The 19,449-nt window shown below is 34.4% G+C and overlaps 1 protein-coding gene across 19 annotated transcripts in view; it reads right to left on the bottom strand.

Moving 5' to 3' along the window:
- Positions 1–7,709: 7,709 nt before the first annotated feature.
- LOC147406134 (transcription factor ILR3-like) overlaps positions 7,710–19,449 on the bottom strand; it is a 30,974-nt gene continuing 19,234 nt past the window's right edge. For 8 of the 19 annotated variants that reach the window (XR_015176310.1, XR_015176311.1, XR_015176309.1 and 5 more), the window contains 3 exons: positions 9,165–9,228; positions 8,670–9,079; positions 7,723–8,240 (listed from right to left, as the gene is read on the bottom strand). The gene's annotated coding sequence lies outside the window, so the exon portion shown is untranslated. Of the gene's footprint in view, positions 8,241–8,669; positions 9,080–9,164; positions 9,229–9,532; positions 9,742–9,833; positions 9,985–19,449 lie in introns of those variants that run through there. The other 11 variants (XR_015176317.1, XR_015176319.1, XR_015176318.1 and 8 more) reach the window with 4 other exon arrangements.

Below are 19,449 nucleotides of genomic sequence, written 5' to 3'. Positions count from 1 at the left end.
GTACTCACTTATCGAGTTGAGTACAAATTTACGGAGGACCATTGGAAGAACTGGTTCAAGCATATCTTCAAATTTAAAACTTTAGCATCCAAAGTAATTTCTCCATGGGATGCTGAATCTACTTATCATCAATGGTTCGCCAACATATCTCATACGATCGTCCAGAACCCGGACAATCGTATTGGAGTGATACGACGACCAACTCAATTTGATAGAGCGTTTGTCCCCGAAGACATCGATAAACTGGTAATTTCATAGTCCGTAGATTAGATTTTGCATCTTTGAATCAAACTTGTGCCTTATTATTTACTCATTTTTGCAATATTAATTAGTGCATATGTATGTGGGTTAGGTCGAGATGCGAAATACAGTATTGGGTCTATTGAAAGAATCCATTTCCTTAGGACCCAACCAAGAACCAGAGAAATTGTTGATGTGCCAGAGGAATGTGTACAAAATTATTCATCCACAACAACGGAGTCCATCTCCTCCGTTAGACGATGATGGAGGTCAATCTGCAATAAACGAAAGAGCACGGAAAGGGAAGGGGATTGCACAACCGAGTAGGAAAACTAGGAGTTAGTTAGATTTCTTCTATTTTGCTTAATTTGTATCTTTTTATATGAATACAATGGATCCTTTATGAGACATGGGATGCACAATTTTATTGTAATAAGGTGTACATGCGAATCGTAGTGATATAATGCAGTTGTATTTTGTTTTGTGTACCGAATGTGAAGATAAATGATGAGTTTCAATTATGATATGTATACATTGCTACTAAATTAAACCTTTTAATACTTACAGGTAATGTGGAAGAGGATGAGGGCGATCGTGATGTCAATATTAGTCAAAGAAAAATTGAAGGTGAGTCACTTTGATTGTTTAATAATCACAATATGATTTAAAAGTATTTTATAAATGTATAACTTTTCTTACGTGGTCCTTGTGATATGGAAAGTGAAACGAAAAATCCGAAAAGTTTGGGCATCACGACGACCCGGGAGTACCTCAGAGAACGACACGTCAATACGAAAGAAAACATCCCAACGACAAAATGTGTCATTCCGAACACGGGCAGCAACGTTGGGCAGAATTAAAAGAAATAGACGAAACGACAATAAAGAAGTAATTGAGTTGTCGTCAGGTACACAAATATAAAATTCAATTTACTATGCCTTGTTGAATTATGAAAGCTGGAATCATTCAAATACTCATTGCTTCATATATTAAAGCAATATAACTATCGTCTTTTAATTATAATATTCTTGCCATATTGTGTGTAGATTCAGATGTTTGAGATGCGTATAACTAGCAGACAAAACACAAGATACTAAGGTATTGTTCTGACATCGCACCGTGACTCTATTGTTATTATATAATCAATGTTAGTGGAGAAGATTGACCCAATGACTTTTCTTAGACTCATATACTCAATCACTCATTGGGTGGTAGCAACAATGACTTTGTTGGGAACTTAGATTTCTGATTTTTTTCCTGTGTGGGTTTGTGAGAATTTTGGGATTTGGGTTGTATTGAGATCTGTTTTTTGTTGTGATTTATTGAAGATTACTTTTGAGTTTTTAGTAGAGGAGAAGAAAAGTTGAAGAATACCCATTTCTTAATACTTGCTATCAATTAATTATATCTTAGCTATTACCTTCTTTTCTTACAAACTGTGTGGTTGCTCTAATTTTAGTCATTTGTTCGTGTTTTAACCATTGAAAAGGAGATTTAGTCATTTGACAAATTCGGAGTTCTCATGTGACGTTAGAGGCACTCCATTTAAATCAAATAAAGATAATTTGTTTCACTCATAGACATAGGTATTATTACTATACAAAGTGAATTTTGGATCCAATGCTGAAAATCATGCGTCTGACATTGAATTTACTTCTTCTGATCTAATGTCAGAAGGTGCCTTCTGACATTAAAGAATTTACTTCTGATCTGATGTCAGAAGGGGCCTTCTGACATTGTCTATAATGCTTCTGATCTAATGTCAAGAGGCACCTTTTGACATTTTCTATAATACTTCTGATCTAATATCAAAAGGTGCCTTCTGACATTGTCTATAATGCTTCTGATCTAATGTCAAGCGGCACCTTTTGACATTGTCTATAATACTTCTGATCTAATGTCAGAAGGTGCCTTCTGACATTGAAGAATTTACTTCTGATCTAACGTCAGAAGGTGCCTTCTGACATTGTCTATAGTACTTCTGATCTAACGTCAGAAGGTGCCTTCTGACATCTCCCAAAATAGTTCTGATCTAATGTCAACAAGGCACCTTATGTTTGGAGTGCTGATTCCATCTTATTCACCCTGCTGCTTGTAGATGAGAATAGGTGGTACAATTTTGATGACAACCAGAGTTCATCCATTAACGAGGAAGACGTCAAGTTTGCTGCTGCTTATGTGTTATTCTACTTATGTGCTTACTTAGTGTTAAGAAAAGTATTTTTATAATATTATGTATATAGTGATTGATATTTATTATACTAATTGCATCAAATTTCAAATGCTTAATTGCAGTAGATACCACATGTTTTACACTCAAAATGGCATATATTAGACCGATTTGCGGAGAAATTTATCGGTGGCGATTGTGTGGATTTATGCCCATCTCCTCACCATCGGTGGGGCCTATAAGAATGCACCTGTAAATACTCAACAGAATTGCTGTACTGTTCGTGAGGAACATTTGTGGATGGTGCTTCATGGTAAGGCATCCGGTCTTTATAAATTTCTTGTCATAGTGTGTGTTGATTCTGATGTTTGAGATAGAGAGAACTAGCTGACAAAACACAAGATACTAAGGTATTGTTCTGACATTGCACTATATGTCTATTGTTTTTATAAAATCAATGTTAGTGGAGAAGATTAAAAGAATGATTTTTCTTAGACTCAGATACTCAATCACTCATTGGTAAGGCTTCCGGTTTTTCAATATTTTTGTAACTGCTATGTTTTTATTCTCTATAGCTCTAGATTTTGTTAATTTATTGTTGTTTTGGACAGCACTTGCATTGTTTAATATGTGATTCAGTTGTGTGTCCATATATGATATTTTAAATTTGCAACCAAGATATGAGATCCAATTGTGTATGGCCGTACATGATCTTTTTCATTATATAATATCCCATGGTATGGATGTACGGTTACACATTACTTGGCCGAATCCTACTCACCAAAATTCGTGTAATATACCTATATGCATGTAAGATGCTTTGATTCTGATTTTTGAAACATGTATAAGTGAGTTCTATGTTTCAGTGATTTGTTAAGATGCACGTATTTTGCATACAAGTGTATCACACACAACAAATAGTAACATAGGAAGACAATCAAAATAGTTCTGATCTATATCAAAAGGCACCTTACGACATTGGTAAAAATTCTTCTGATCTAATGTCAGAAGGTGCCTTCTGACATTGACTAACGTATTGTTCTGATCTAATGTCAAAAGATGCCTTTTGACATTGAATAAACTATTATATAATAATTTTTCATGCATTCTGTGTGTATTATGTTGGATTGCGTATTATGTTTATCAGGAACATTTCATATGTCCATTTTTAAGAAGAGATGCAGTCGAAATTTCTATAGAATTATATTTCATCTTCACAAGAAATAGGATGGTCACTATGATGAGAAGATCATCCTCACAAGAAATTAACTCAATCTGAAACTTATAAATCCATCAATAGTGATTTACAAATTATTGGACTAACTTTTTTCAGGATGATCTTCCCATTATAGAGATCATCCTCATAAAAAATCAGCTCAATCCCAAACTCCTAACCCATATTTTGAAAATTTATTAATGTTACGTTGTTTTTACTTATGTAATTTCATATGGCATACCTTGATCCGTTCCCTAAATATCAGCTTTGTAAATATATATTTATAAGGGTAATTTGATAATTTTCTATGCATTCTGCGTACACTATCAACCTTAACTATATTTGACTCATCTACTTTATTGTTTGATGCAGATTTGAACTATGTGGATGCTCAAATTCAATTTTATTGGTGTTAGCTGTTGTTTCTACTTCTACGTGGCATTAAACATGAGTGGATTCATGCACCTATAATTGTTTATTTACTACAATGTGCTTATACTATATTTCTTTTTTATGCTCGAGACTATCGGAGAGAGGTCTTTAATGTTATTGATATTATTAAGGTTTATCAGGAACATTTCATATGTCCATTTTTAAGAGGAGATGCTGTCGAAATTTCAATAGAATTATAAACTTTTAAATTAAAATTATAAATTTATATATATATCTATCTGGGGGTGGTTCAGGATTACTGAAACAAGGACAAATATCACTGCTGAAAGTCATTGCCGTTTATGGAGAAAAGAAATGTGTAACTTTATTCCATATATAAGTGTATTTTTTAGTATATTTTGGAATGAGAAACATTTTTTGCATGTACCTTTGGGGATTAATTTGCAGGCATTGCCGTTTATTTAAAGAGGTTCTAAATTTTGTCATTGTGTGTGAGTTGGCCAACATGGTTATTACCAAATACTACAATTTCAATCTTCAAGTTTTAAAGTTCTAATAGAACCAATGCACTTAATTGCGATTGTCAAATAAAAAAAAGTTATTTCATATGGTATATTCACTTACACGGTTTAAAATTTTTAACTTGTACAAGGAATTTAACCTGGTTTTAAGGATTCTATTTTTAAGGACTCTAAACTAATGTACCATTAGTTTTATGGTAGGCATCATTTTTAAGTAACTTTTCTTGAAGTTAAGCCAGATTAAATAAAAATTTAGGAATTGATGTCTATTTTGAAAATTTGGCAATAAAAGTTTAAAGTGAATATATTTTTCTGAAACTATTGAAAGGTCTTCCAAAGATTTGTTTTCAATTTTTTTCTCAATATTTACAGACTTCTAGAAATCATGGAACGAGAGTTATGGGATTGAATAAATAAAAATATTCAATATTTAAGTCAAATCATTCACTCAGATTTACAAAGATCTTTGAAAATATTTTTGTCCCGAGAATTTACAAAAGAATCAATATGTCAAAGATGTTAAGTCGAATCATTCACTCAGATTTACAAAGATCTTTGAAAATATTTTTGTCCCGAGAATTTACAAAAGAATTTACAAAGATCTTTATAAATTAAATTTATCAAAATTTTACAAAAAACTCAATGTGTCACAGATGTCAAGTCAAGTCATTCACTCACTCAGATTTACTCAGATCTTTGAAATAAAAATTTCTCGAAATTTTACAAAATAATCAATGTGTGACATATGTCAAATCAAGTCATTATCTCTTTTTTTATTTTATTTTTTATTTTTCATGTATTGAATAAAATAAGACTTCACAATAAACGAGCATAAGATTCTATAAATAGGAAGGTGTTTTTACCCAAAAATACCAACATCTTTAGAGTTATTTTTACAAAGGCAAATCAGTTCTAACATGGCAAATGTGCTATTGAATGAGGTTGATGAGTTCAAACTTGGTTATTACGAGCCTAAAATGTACTCGAAACTTATTGAATAAACTGATAATCATGAGAAGGCTAGGAAAGATGCGTTCTGTAAGATTTGCTTGATGACGGTAAGAATCTAAGGTGTATGATGCGAAGTCTGTGCATAAAAATTTCGTAAGGAGTTGTGTGGACAAAATTAAATAGTATAATATAGTTGCATGGTGACACAATCATTCATGATGAGTTAAATGAAGTTTGGTAAGCAATATCTATTATTTGAAACTATTAGTTCACGTCCAATCAACCTTAAACATAGTATCCACCTTTTGAGACATGTGGATATTATGTATGTAGGAGTGTTAATCTGCATTTATTGACCCTAATAAATAAAGTGATAAATTGATTAATTTCTGTGCAGGGAGTTAGGTGGGCAAAAGAAAATATGGTGACATGAGCATTCATGAGGAATTAAATGTCATTTGGTAAGTATTAAATATCAATGTAAATGCACTTAATAGCTCCATTAATAGTTATAGACTTCACCTTCATTATATAATCTTATTCAGGGAAAGAATCCAAATTTTATTCCTATTTAGAAGCTGCAATGAATCACGATGAGAATATGCGTCGTGGATTTCGGACGGGAGATGCATATAGAAAGCACATGCTGGAACGCGAATGGATTCTACTTGTGAGGGATTCAAAGAAATTGATTAAAGAATCCAAACTTGTGCAAGTACCTATCCCAAAAAGACGTGCGATTTCGATGCCGCGTCATAACCTATATTCACTCCATGCGGCAGTTATGAGGTTACGAGCTGAGGTATCAAGAATGTGTAGACGAGTTCTAAGGATTTCATCACATGAAGTTGATAACGATCCCAACTATGCATCTCTTTACGCTATGTCGGATGAAGACGATGACAGTTCTTCTGACTTTGAAAATTAATTTTGTTACTATACACTTGAGAATTTAAGTAAGTATGTTTAGATTCTAAAGTTTTTGTTGAAAAACTAAGTTTGGTTAATTTCATCACAATATTAAATGTGTCGCTTGTAAATTATTTTTCATCTAATTTATATAGCATTTAAAAAGTTAACAAGGCAATAGAGGATCTTTTAGATCATCTTTATGTGTTTGAAGTGTCATTTACTAAATTCATAATCTGTTTATCATTTTTCTTTCCCTTGATTACAATGTAAATGGTCGTATACTTGTCAAGAAATTTGAATAGATTTAACGAACACTGAAACAATGTCAGAATGGGCTTTTTGACATTACATCTGAAGTATTTTGAACTAATGTCAGACGGCGCCTTCTGACATTAGATCAAATGTATTTTATCAATGTCAGAAGGCTCCTTTTGACATTAGATCAGAAGTATTTTAGTTAATGTCAAAAGGAGCCTTTTGACATTAGATCAAAAGTAATTTAGCCAATGTCTAAAGAAGCATTTTGACACATTACAAAAAAAGGGATTTTAGAGCCATTTTTTTGGGGCGAATTAGCAAAGTGTCGCCTAAACAATAACATCAATAGCGGTTTTTGATTAGCCGTCTTCCAAAAAGACTAAATCAGTGGCATTTGGTGACAAACGCCTCAAACGATCAGAAAATAGAGGCAATTTTTGATAAAACGCCTTCAAAGAGACGATGACCATTGCAGGTCATCAGGTTTCTATTTTACTCACTCTTCTAATTCTACAGTTTTGAGTTATTTGTACCATTTTCTGTTATTTGGTTCTCATCCGTAAAGAACTCTATTACATGTGTCTAACAAAATTATTATGCCACTGAAGGTGATGATTCAAGTGTATTGCATGTGTACTGTATGGGGTGAACCCCTCTCTCAAACTGCACAGCCATTTATGCCTGACCTGAGTTGATCTTCGGAGTTAATCGAACTTTGACAAAGGTTACTATTGTTCATTCTCCTTCAATGCCGCATCCAATACCATATTTTTTTGTTTTAGTACTTGCTTCTACTATTGTTTTAGTGTTCGCTAAATCTATTCAAATTTCTTACTCATTTTTGCCTTACTTAGTGGATAAAATAAGTATACGACCATTTACATTGTAATCAAGGGGAAGAAAAATGATAATTCCATGAATTTGGTGATCTTAACCCGTCATCGAATTTGGAGGTTTAACAAACAATAACACAGTCATCTAACTCACCAATCACAATAAACGAAAAATAAAAAAAATAAAATAAAAAATAAAAGATAAATCATAAAACAAGTTCAAATTTCATATTATGTATTGAAATTCCATTACTAAACAAGGTCAATGAGAAGCAATAGGACACTAACAAATGAAATTGAGTCACATAATTGTTTACAAATAAAATACAATCAGAAGCAAATAGTTATGATGCCTTTCATATCTTTTCCTCACGGTTTACATTTTCCCTACATTGCCACGGTTCTCTCCGCTATATCGTGTCCTCTTATTTTCCTCACGGTTTACATTTTCCCTACATTGCCACTGTTCTACACTCGCACCTTTTCAATATCACAAGACTCTTTGAAAGTCTCAAAATCTTCACAAACCCCACATGGCAAGGAACTTTACATCAGTTGGAGAGTAATATTTATGGTACAACGCACTCCTCACCAATTCAGATTTCTTTTGCATACTGGGCGATTGTCTGGTCACTGTAGAATTAACATGCATTGCTTTCGCAACAACATATTAACCGATGAAATTGTAACAGATAAATAACAATTTCTCTCAATGGCCCACCAATTCCACATCCCACGGCCAGCACCTACAGTGACAGTCGAAAAGTTGAACATTTGTAATTTTCCCAAGATGAAAATATAAAGCCTTATAATGATTGTAAGTACATATGAATGAAACAAACCTTTTGGCCACGTTTTAGGCCTAATTGTAAAGCAAGAAAGTGCTCATGCCGTTTGATACTCATGCATAGTGCTCATGGATTGTTCTAAAGCAGCAATGAATTTCTCAGCCACTAAAAGGACTCATGGGAAGGCTAAAGCCCAGATTAAACAAATACATGATTGTTCTGACAAACACATAAAGATGATCTAAAAGATCCTCTATTGCCTTGTCAACTTTTTAAATGCTATATAAATTAGATGAAAAATAATTTACAAGCGACACATTTAATATTGTGATGAAATTAACCAAACTTAGTTTTTCAACAAAAACTTTAGAATCTAAACATACTTACTTAAATTCTCAAGTGTATAGTAACAAAATTAATCTTCAAAGTCAGAAGAACTGTCATCGTCTTCATCCGACATAGCGTAAGTAGATGCATAGTTGGGATCGTTATCAACTTCATGTGATGAAATCCTTAGAACTCGTCTACACATTCTTGATACCTCAGCTCGTAACCTCATAACTGCCGCATGGAGTGAATATAGGTTATGACGCGGCATCGAAATCGCACGTCTTTTGGGATAGGTACTTGCACAAGTTTGGATTCTTTAATCAATTTCTTTGAATCCCTCACAAGTAGAATCCATTCGCGTTCCAGCATGTGCTTTCTATATGCATCTCCCGTCCGAAATCCACGACGCATATTCTCATCGTGATTCATTGCAGCTTCTAAATAGGAATAAAATTTGGATTCTTTCCCTGAATAAGATTATATAATGAAGGTGAAGTCTATAAACTATTAATGGAACTATTAAGTGCATTTACATTGATATTTAATACTTACAAAATGACATTTAATTCCTCATGAATGCTCATGTCACCATATTTTCTTTTGCCCACCTAACTCCCTGCACAGAAAATAATCAATTTATCACTTTATTTATTAGGGTCAATAAATGCAGATTAACACTCCTACATACATAATATCCACATGTCTCAAAAGGTGGATACTATGTTTAAGGTTGATTGGACGTGAACTAATAGTTTCAAATAATAGATATTGCTTACCAAACTTCATTTAACTCATCATGAATGATTGTGTCACCATGCAATTATATTATACTATTTAATTTTGTCCACACAACTCCTTACGAATTTTATGTATAATCTATAATTTTAATAGGGTCAATAAACGTAGATTAGGATTTCTACCTTAAACGTGAAGACCATAACTTTGCATTTTCCAACATCGATCTTCCCAACCACCCAATTGGTTATGACTTCCAAATCTTTAATTCATGCACGATTACATTGTCGATAACAATGTAATGAACAAAAATAAGAACAAACAACTTTTAAGGTAATGCCATCTGTATAACCACCTCAAGAATAGTCCGCAACCTGAAGTAGGACATATCTTCCTACAAAGAGTGATGTGTAAAACAATCATCAATCTTATTAATTGAATGTTTCCAAATTAAGTTAAAAATAGATAAATGGGATATAGTAGTACCTGATTGAAATTAAATTCCAATCCGCGGCTTGCGTAATCAATATATTTTAAAATAAACATTCCACAATCCCATGTATTGGTTTGTTTGGGAATGTTCTTACGATCGTAACAAGGCCAATGTGGGATGTCAATCTTCGTTGACCCCATCTGCTCGAGTACTATCGGGAAAATTCTTTCTACGCATTAACAATTATAATGTGATAAGTAACTTGTGGAATTTCCTTACTAAATTAGCGTAAATCAATTATTAAATAACTTATCAATACATACCAATGCTTTAATTTCAACTTTATAACTGACATACGTCCTTAGAGAGGGAATCCAAAATTCTAATTTCTTATTTTTTATGTCCAATATTGCAACGGCCCAATGAGCGTGTGCGTGAATGGGAAAAAATACCTAGTGATTAATAACATGTGAGAATGAGAGGTAATTTAACAACAAAATAATAACGGAGACACGAGACAAGAAAAAAACAAATCTTATCATATCACAAGATGTTATATGATATTTAGATAGTCAGGTTTGGTAAACGCTTTTAGGTTTTTATTTAATTGGAATTTTTCGCCCGACACACTTTCAAAATTATTCAACAAGACCTTACCCACTGACCAGCTAGAGTAATCTTCTTGAGCTTCCTTAAGTAATACCTACACACGAAACGATATGAAATTTTTTTTATAAAGATATACACATCTAACTTAAAGATGTTAAATGATGTGTCTATATCAATTGACGTACAATATACATTGGACTAAAGAAATGACATTTGAGAATGATCTGGATGTTGCAATTCTCTCCTTTTAAGAAATTTGCAATATCTATCGATTATCTGTGTGGCAACAAAGTCAGAGAAATATTTAATCATTCTAGAATTCTCAAAAAAATTAAAATTAAAATATGAAAAAATGTTACTGTAGACACCCCATTTTTGCACTCGCCTGATTAATCAACTCGTCAATCTGATTGCAATGATTCCCAATGATGGATGTGTATTCCATTGCTTTATTTTGTTGCCAGATATGTTTCAGAAATCCGGATGAGGTATCTCGAACTGACAAAACCTTAGAAACCACGCTACGCTAGAAAAATACGACCCAGAAACATAGAAACCATCATCTTGCAGACCAAAAGAAACTTCACGATAAAAATCACTAAAAATTGATCAAATTACCAAAATACCCCTAACATCAAAACAATCTAGATCCTACGTTACACTTAGGAAAACTCTTTCAAACACATAAAATAACAAATCAAAAACAAATAAATCATTTCGCCAATTTTAACAGAATTTGACAAAATTACGAAAATGCCCCTCATAAAGTTTACAATCATTTCACACACAAAAAAAACTTCATAAATGACACAAACTAATATTTCCATTGAATTCCTTACGAAAAATCGATTCTAAAACATCCTGGAACATAAAAAACCGACTTAAAACGTGAAAAGTCCTCTCCGGGGGCAAAACGGTAATTTCACAATTTTCATAATTAAAAAATTCGAAATTAATAAATAAAAAATTAAATAATTAAAGTGAAACATTAATGAAATTAATTTAAAAATTTGAACCTAAAAAATCGATCAATCGGACTTTCGGGTAAAATTGTTGAGGGTTCGTGGGATATTTCTTTAAGGACCCCTCCATTTGGGGGTCCAAAGAATTAAAGAAATAATAGAGGGGGATTCTCCAAAAATTAAAAGTAAATCAAACAAGACTGAAGTCAAGGTATTAAAGTCAATCAAGTGAGACTGAAGTCAAAATTAAAGTCATTAAGCAAGACTGAAGTCAAAATATTAAAAGTCAATCAATTAAGACTAAAGTCAAAACATTAAAAGTCAATCAAATAAGACCAAAAGTCATAATAGAATTATAATTGATTAATAACTCTATCTAATAGAGTTCTAACTTAAAAATAATTCTACCTAAAATAATTCTAATTAAAACACAATTCTACAAGTCAAATTAAAACACAACTCTAATTAAAAGATCTCTAATTAAACACTAACTCTATCCAAATCAACCCCTAAAAATATCTATAAATAGAGGTGCTCACACCCTATTTGCGTATCAAATCATAAACCCTAAGAGAAGTAGGTCTAGAAGCTCCCATAGCCCCCCATAAACCCTAGTTTTGGAGCCCCAACTCCTTACCTAACATCCTCCCTTCAATTTTAGTCTAGATAACGCCTAAAAGTCCTCCAAAAACACCCCCAAATCCATAATAAACTTGAAGAGTTCAGATCCAAAAGTAAGGAGATACCTCAGTTTAGGAGATCCGAAGTCAAATCCGAAGACAGAACGAAGCAAGGGAGCACGGTACAAGGAGTTCTTTTTGTCAGATCTGAGGGAACAAAGTCCTTGCTATCGGAAAGGTAAATTTTTATTTTTGTTTATTTTTATCTAGGTTTTAGCAATGTAATTTACTTGGGAATTTAGTAGAGACCGGCTTTGGCCGGGCGGGGTTGGTGCCTAACACCTTCAAATCCCGTAACATGATCCCCGAATTCAGTTTTTTGTGGTTTTAGATTAGTTTTTATCCGTTTAGAGTCATTGATCGGTTCCTAGACCGTAATAACTAGGTGGCGACTCCCAAACCTCAAGGGTCAAAAGCGGATCCGCGCACCCCGCGGATTGAGGGCGCTTTCAGTGGCGACTCCACTGGGGACTATTGAGGATCAAACTTGAAAACCCCAAGTATGGGAGCATTGCCAAGATGACCTAGTTTTTTTATTATTTAGTTGGATTTATTTTATTTATTTTTTCTTTTTATTTTTTTTTTATTTTTTGATTGTAGATGATTTTGGGTATTGCATTTTTTTTTCAATTAAGGATCACTTTTTGATGACCCATAAATAATGAAAGATTCAAATTGATGGAATGATGAAGGTTGGACAGAAATATTAAAACGTTTTTAGAGAATATTCTAGTGAGAATTAAGTCTGAGAGCCTCTTAATAAAACATAGATCTCGTCGAGTAGATTAATTTAGAATCTGAGTTCACTTAATTTCGTTATCGGAAGCCTTAGATATCATCGATGCAAGTTCAATCTGTAAATCTGGAATTATTTCTGAATGAAAGTTGGGACAGCAACGTTAAAATTTTTTTATAGAACATTCTAGTGAGAATTAAGTCTGGGAACCTCTTAATAAAACGTAGATCTCATCGAGTAGATTAATTTAGAACTTGAATTCACTCAATTTCGTTATCAAAAGCCTTAGATATCATCGATGCAAGTTCAATCTGTAAATCTGGAATTATTTCTGAATGAAAGTTAGGACAGCAATGTTAAAACTTTTTTACAGAACATTCTAGTGAGAATTAAATCTGGGAACCTATTAATAAAACGTAAATCTCATCGAGTAGATTAATTTAGAACTTGAGTTCACTCAATTTCGTTATCGGAAGCCTTAGATATCATCGATGCAAGTTCAATCTGTAAATCTGGAATTTTTTCTGAATGAAAGTTGGGACAGCAACGTTAAAACGTTTTTACAGAACATTCTGGTGAGAACTAAGTCTGAACATCTATTAATAAAATGTAGATCTCATCGAGTAGATTAATTTAGAACTTGAGTTCACTCGATTTCGTTATCGAGAGCCTTGGATATCATCGATGCAAGTTTAGATTGTATTTTCCTAATTCACAGAAAATCTGAATTTATCTAATGTTGGCACAATTAATGTTCTTGAGAGTGAGCTCATCTCAACCATTGTCATTCTATCATCAATGTAACACCTATTGGAATCTCGATTTATTTTGGATCACCTAAAAGTGATCATTGATTGGACCTTAAAAATTATAAAAATTGTGCCTATTGCGATGATTAGATCTAATTAATTATTATAGGCCCTTATTTATTAATTGATTTGCTAATTGATGAATGCTAGAGATGTGCACGTTTAAAGCTTGAATTAAACCATATGAGTATGTTCCTGATCGATGTTTGCTTGCACTTGTATGATTTAATATTCTCTCTTGATTGGCTTGATTGGACCCATGGGCCCATTTGTTTGAAAAAGGCCCCGGGCACACCCCACCCTGTTTTGCACACACCACATGCACGTTTACTGCTTTACTCACTTACACGTCCCATTTAGCCAACGTGGCACTAGTGCGTGGCCCGATCTCTTCGGAGATGCGACGTCATTCATGAAACCCACAACTCCAGTCACGTACCTTAGGGTATATCAAACTGGGGGCATTAATACCGTCTGATCAGGTGATTCTGAGAGATATATTGATGCACCCAGGCTAGAGCGACCTGAGCCTTTGATCTATTGTAAGCCACACAGTCTCATGTCCCGATTGCCAACGTAGTACTAGTACGTGGTCGGTCCCCTCGTGGGATGCCAAACCATTTATGAAAGCTACAACTCTTGACTCGTACCCGAAGGTATAAAAGGTAATCTAAGTATATCAATTGCACTTCTTGGTCAAAACCGGTGCCTAAGCAAGATCTTGCCCCGCTGTACCCTACTGTACGAGGGGGATAGACTACGTTTATTCTAGACGAGAGGTATTTAAGTGGGCCCTTGCTCAGCATTGTGCGCCACCTCTCAATTGAGGATCAAACTGGCTGTTTTTGGCTTCAGAGAAGTGAATTGAGGTTTTAGATTATCACCTATACGGTATATCAAACTAAGTCACCACGTATCGAAAGATATATAAGTGTGCTTGGGCAAGGGTGGCCAAATAAAAATGCATTGCACGTAGTAAGCTTACAGTCTAGAAACCTTCCCAGTAGGTCACGACTCGAACTTATCGTGGGTGTTCCTGGGTTGTTCATTGAATGGAATCTTATGAGACTTTGTAATTGATATGAATGTTTGTGAATGATGAGATCAGAATGCATGTGAATGATGAAATGGATGTATGTGAATGATGAGATCAGAGTGTATGATTGTCCTCAAGGATAAAAAATGTTATTTTTAAAAATCAAAATGGGTGCACCGACCCAATAAAAAATTCATCTCTTGCAAATGACCCAGTCCAACTCGATCCAACAATCCTGATGGACCGGGCCATTTAAATCGAAATAGAAATCAAATTTTCAAAGAAGAAAAATAGTTTACAAAGGGAAAGTATTTTCCAGAAAAAATATTTTCCAAAAGAAGTGTTTTCCAAAAAAAGTGTTATTCTCTAAAAAAATGTTTTCTAAGAAAAACGTTTTCCAAACAAGATTTTCCAAGAGAAGATACTTTCCAAATAAAAAACTATTTTTCAGAGAAAAAATATTTTTCAGAAGAAAATATTTTCCAAAAGAAAAGAAAAAGAAGGAAAAATAATTTGCAAAAGATCTATTTTTGCATGAAAAGTTTTTATGGACCTTGGAAAACTACCAAAAAATGTTGTAAAAAAATAATCAGATTTGTGAAATAAAAACATTATTTTCCAATATTTTTCAAGAGTACAACATAATTATTTTTTGTCTGAATAATCATTGAATGGATGAATTGTTTAATGGATTGGTGCACAAAATTCAATAAAATCTCAAGGTTCATTTAAAATGTTATCAAGGGGGTGACACTGAAATTGGTTAAATTCACCTTCAAAGAGGTTTAAGAGTTATCATTGTGTCTAAGCTCAATCGTCCATCGTCTAGCTAGGGTTGTAAATCCGATCAGTTAGAGTAAACGTTAATATCAAATCAACAGTCAGAAATGACCTCAAAATTTCTCAACATCGTCGAGTTGTTCTTTGAAAATCATCGTGTTTCAATCCTACCGGTTATAAGCAATATCTCAGTCCTCAGTCCTAATCAAACTCGTGTGGGTACTTGTCTTAAGTTTTCATGAGTCATTTGGGTTAGCTCGAGTCCTTTTTTCCAGCAAGGTCATGTCTTCCTTAGATTGAGTCTACTCTTTCCTATTGAGTCAAGTTAGTTCATCGAGTCTATAAAGGTGTCTGTTGCCCCATCTGAAATTGATCGGATAAATGAAATTTTTGAATACCTCGAGCGCATTAACGAATTAACTACTAATCTGACTTCAAGGATAGATTTTTCTCCTGAGCAAGAAGATAAGAGTCGGGCTCAAGAAAGAAAGGTCTTTGACCTCGAAACAAAAAATAATTCCTAAAGAGATTCAAATAGAAACCATCTTATCCCTATAGGAACACGAGTGGATAATGAATTGACTCAGAAATTTCAAAAGACTTGTTCGTGTGATCATATGAGGGTGTGCTAGGTACAAGCTTGGGTGTTGTTCAACATGGAATGGATACTCGTCTATATCAATGGAATCAAAGAAGATGTTATAAAAATGTATCAGTGCTATCCTCACTACATCTTGAGTTTCAAATCATATATTATCAGTCGATATGGGGGTACCTTTTGAACTAATCTTTGATAATGGGTCGTACTTCAAAGCATAAATCATTACTCTATGTTTAAAGTTGAAGATCCGGAAGCACAAATCATCCCCCACCGTTCTCAGATCAATGGAACGGTTGAAGCAGTCAGTAAGAGTCTCAAGACTATCATCCGGAAAATATGACAATCAAATCGAGATTGGTCAGAAAAATTATCATTCACGCTATGGACATATCGAACTTCAATTCGATCCTCTAGTGGAGTTACTCTCTACTCCTTAGTGTATGGCATGGAAGCGGTCTTGCCAGTTGAAATGGAAATTCCGTCTCTCAGGATCTTGTTGGAAAATCATTTGTTAGAAACAGATTGGGTTCGTCAGCAGTATGAAGAATTAAACTTGATCGAAGAAAACGAGTCAAAGCCTTGTACCACGTGCAAGCTTATCTAAGAAGAGCCACCTGTGCATTTGACAAAATTTCATTGAACACTCCTCCTCGATTATAGGAGAAAGTCTGAACCCAATTGGAGAAATTCATTCATTAAGGAAATACTGTCTGGAAAAGTCGTCAGACTTCAAGATCATGATGAAAGTGAACTACCAGAGTCAACCAACCTTGACCGGATCAAATGGTACTACATTTAAGGAGGCCATCTTTGGCCGAATCAATTTTCCTGTTACCCAGTTCATTATCTCCTTTCTCAGCCCTTTGCAGCCCTTTCAAAAAAAAAAATTGTGCCTTTTATTTCTTAGCTTGATCACCTAACCTAGGGGAGGGAAGTTTCGAACTACGTTTTGGTCTGATCCCAAAATTCTGGGGTACGTAGGCAACCTGAGAAGTTACTTCAGGCCCGACCACATCAATAAAAAAAAATCTATTTCCCCACGTAATAAGAAATGAAAAAATTCAAAAGAAAAAAAAATCCAAAATGGGGAAGAAAATTTAAGGAAAAAGAAAACAATTGAAAAGGAAATGCCACACAAGGGGCATTTGGGTTTTTGAGCCTCAAAATCCCTTTCTTTTTATACCCAGTCCCAAGCCTACCCATGAAAGTCCTCCTAAGTACCGTGCGAAAAGTCAAGGATATCGCAAAGCATGATCAGGCAGCAACTCCAGAAGTTCAGAGAAAAAAAATAATAAGATAAAAAATGATGAAGCCTGCTAAGTTGAAAACTCGAAAAGGGCAACTTAGGCAAAAATTAAGGCAAGCTCGCAAGGTTGAAAATCTGAAAGGACAACTTTGGCAACAATCAGAGCCAAGAGAAAAAAGAGCTCGCTAGATCGAAAACCTGAAAAGGCGATCTAGGCAAAAGCTAGAGCAAGCTCGCTAGATTGAAAACATGAAAAGGCGATCTAGGCAAAAGTTAGAGCAATAAAGAAAAACAGAAGAAAATCCCAAGCTGAAAGCGGTCCGAGCTGAAACATCAGAAGTCGGAATAATCAAGTTCAATACTTAGCTTAAACCCGGCATAGACTCAGAAGCCACAAGTATCTTGTCCACGATCGATCTGAAAATGTTTACTTCCCCAAGTGAACCAAGGGGGATAAGGGTGAATTCTATGATGAAACTCGAAAGGAAATAATTTTGTACTCTTGAGCCTGACTCAAAACCTCCAATAAAATTAATCAAAATTGAAAGATGAGTCTTTATTGCGCTTGTGGTAATCAATTATTTCAAACCTTCATACAAGGGGCATTTTTTTTCTTTTTTAATGTAACTTTTCCCCCTTATACTAGGGGCATTTTTTTGCACGATGTGTTCAATTATTTTCAAGGCCATGTTCATTGTCAAACTAGAGGTGATTTGTTTTTGAGCAATGTTAATCCTAAAAGATAATGAGAACCCCAAATTTAAGGTTACCCTCTTGATAACAGTTTTTTTTTTTAAAACTTTTGAGATTCAAGAGAAATAAGAACTCAGGTTTTAATTCATAAAACTTTTTGATAAATCTTTGAGGTTCAAACAAAAGCATTTTGATCTCACATAGGAGATATGGCATTCTTTCATTCTCCAGATTCTTTTAAGATCCAATCATTCTTGGAATCGATCATTTCTCTTCCAGATTCATTATCTTCCAGATTTATTCATTCTCCGATTCATTCTAATCAGTTTTCTCCAAATTCGTTCATTCTTTCCCAAAATTCATTCATTCCTCTACCAGTTTTACTCAATTGCCGCCAAGGATTAACTTGGATTTTGCTCAGTTTCCGCCAAGGGTTATCTTGGATTTTGCTCAGTTTCCGCCAAGGGTTATCTTGGATTTTGCTCAGTTACCGCCAAGGGTTATCTTGGATTTTGCTCAGTTGCCGCCAAGGGTTAACTTGGATTTTGCTCAGTTTCCGCCAAGGGTTATCTTGGATTCTGCTCAGTTGCCGCCAAGGGTTATCTTGGATTTTGCTCAGTCTCCGCCAAGGGTTATCTTGGATTTTGCTCAGTTGCCGCCAAGGGTTATCTTGGATTTTGCTCAGTTGCCGCCAAGGGTTATCTTGGATTTTGCTCAGTCTCCGCAAAGGGTTATCTTGGATTTTGCTTAGATGCCGCCAAGGGTTATCTTGGATTTTGCTCAGTTATCGCCGAGGGTTTTCTCGGATTATGCTTAGTCAGATATCGCCGAGGGTTTTCTCAGATTATACTTAGATAGTTCATTACTCTTTCACCCCGAGTAGGTAGAGTAAAACTCTCAGAAAATAAGTCCATTACTCTTTCACCTCGAGTATGTAGAATAGGACTCCCAGAAAAAATAGTTCATTACTCTTTCACCTTGAGTAGGTAGAGTAAAACTCCCAGAAAAAATAGTTCATTACTCTTTCACCCCGAGTAGGTAGAGTAGAACTCCCGAAAAAGAATTAATTACTCTTTCACCCCAAGTAGGTAGAGTAAAACTTTCCAAAAAAAATTGTTTATTACTCTTTCACCCATGGTAGGTAAAGTAAGACATTCAATTTTTTTATGCTCAATTTATGCTCAGTTATGCTTAGTTTATGCTAAGATTTTACTCAGTTTCACACAGTGCACACACTTGCACACTTGTTCTTTTAGTCAGGGAGAATTCTTTAAAATTCAAGGATCTGACGCCATCAGTGAGAGTTAGCACTCAAGGACCTGACAACCTTTTAATTCGGGGAGAGCTTTACCCTCAAGGATCCGAACACCTTGACGAATTGCTAAATCAGGCTGCAAAATGAACTGTCACTAGCTTTGGCATTCAGATATCGCACTATCTACCAAAATAGATTTGCTATCTAGTTTGCTTCAACCCTCTGCCAAAGAGGGGCATCTGTAGACACCCCATTTTTGCAC

This window comes from Akebia trifoliata, chromosome 3 (assembly GCF_017979445.1).
Source record: "Akebia trifoliata isolate Shusen 1 chromosome 3, ASM1797944v1, whole genome shotgun sequence".
Taxonomy (NCBI): Eukaryota; Viridiplantae; Streptophyta; class Magnoliopsida; order Ranunculales; family Lardizabalaceae; genus Akebia; species Akebia trifoliata.
This window is presented reverse-complemented; position numbering and strand designations above follow the sequence as displayed.